We start from the raw sequence: 1,447 nt of genomic DNA, 5'->3' as shown, positions 1-1,447 counted from the left end.
AAGAAATAAAATAAAATGCAAGAAATAAAAAGAAAGGTAGTCAAAAAAGAGAGGTCGAATGAAAGAGATAATAGAAGAGTGAAAGAAAGTCGCGCTATACTCACTGGAAGTCGTGAGAGATGCCAATTTGCCTGCAGCTAATGTTGTCTGGGCCCTTTTTTTGCTTTGACCGGCAATCGCACAGCTACATCAGCAGAATTTGCAAAAGTTACATAGTGAAGCACAGTAAATTGAGAGCTACCAACAATCACAATATCGCAGTAAAAGTATATTGTAAAAGTTAACGCATTACAAGTCAGTTAAAGTTGAGCGACGAAACAATGCGGAGCTTGGTGCGCGCGGAGTCGTTCGAAAAGGTTAAATTAGAACAAACAAATAGCAAGCGTGTGCGATAAACGGTATTTCTGTGCTACAAGCAAAGAGAGCGGCCACATGAAAAATCAACAACAACATAGTACATATCAAAACGTTCAGCGCGTTCTGCGGCGGATCACGTGCCAATGACTGCCAATTGGACAGCAGCTAAAGCACGCAATAAACATTGTGAAGTCAATTAAACCATGAAAAGTTTAACGAAAAGCAATAGTAGCCAGGCTAGGTGAAGAGGTGAGATAATTGCAAGAACAACAAACGTTATGAGCTGCTGGCAAATACTACAGCCTTTATTGAGAGAGAAAAATTCGACAATCGCGTGTTGGATGATTTTTTATTTATTTTTTTTTATTTTTTTTTTGTAGAAAGGTGTAATACATTGCCAAGTGTGCAACAAAAACAACCATACCAGAGTAAATGACTACGTGAACCGACGGCTGACTCATTCGCACGTGTCATTTTTTCGGAATACTCTACCACGGCAGTGGCGCATGTATATGGACCGCGCAAAAAAAAGACGAAAATTTACGTCAGAAAGTTCACCTCTCGTTAAAAATATGGCCTACCTACAGGCGCATTAACCTTAAAATTTGCGTTGCGATGCATTGAAATAACTGTAGCTAGCCAGGAGGCCAAACAATTTTTTCGAGCGCTATTCGCCTTTCCTACCACCTCTCCTTCGCTCATACATATTTACAAATGTACCTTCTCAAGGCGCCTGGACGCTCTGACGTACAGCAGACAAAAACCTTTGTTGAGGTATCGTCAATACAAGCTGCCAGATACTGGAAATGTAGTGGAAGAAAATTAAGAGCGTTTGGGAATGAGAAGAGCGAAATAAATCAAGTGAGAGGAAACAGCAGCTGAGAATGGACCAAAAGGATAGTATAAATATACAAAAAAAAAACAAGAATAGAATAAGAAATAAGACATACAAAATTAAATTAAATTAAATTAAGTTAAATTAAACTAAATTAAATAAAATACAATAAAATAAAATAAAATAAAATAAAATAAGATAAAATAAGATAAAATAAAATAAAATAAAATAAAATAAAATAAAATAAAATAAAAT

General features: G+C 36.1%; 1 protein-coding gene across 1 annotated transcript in view; it reads left to right on the top strand.

The window, feature by feature from the left end:
• The first annotated feature begins 319 nt into the window (after positions 1–319).
• LOC118744588 (integrator complex subunit 6 homolog) overlaps positions 320–1,447 on the top strand; it is a 147,220-nt gene continuing 146,092 nt past the window's right edge. Inside the window, exon 1 of the mRNA XM_036477714.1 lies at positions 320–606. The gene's annotated coding sequence lies outside the window, so the exon portion shown is untranslated. The remainder of the gene's footprint in view (positions 607–1,447) is intronic.

The sequence above is a fragment of the Rhagoletis pomonella genome, unplaced genomic scaffold (assembly GCF_013731165.1).
Source record: "Rhagoletis pomonella isolate Grant_MI unplaced genomic scaffold, Rhpom_1.0 Rhpom_scaffold_00008, whole genome shotgun sequence".
NCBI lineage: Eukaryota > Metazoa > Arthropoda > Insecta > Diptera > Tephritidae > Rhagoletis > Rhagoletis pomonella.
The sequence above is the reverse complement of the archived record's forward strand: the minus strand, read 5'-3'. Positions and strand labels throughout refer to the sequence as shown.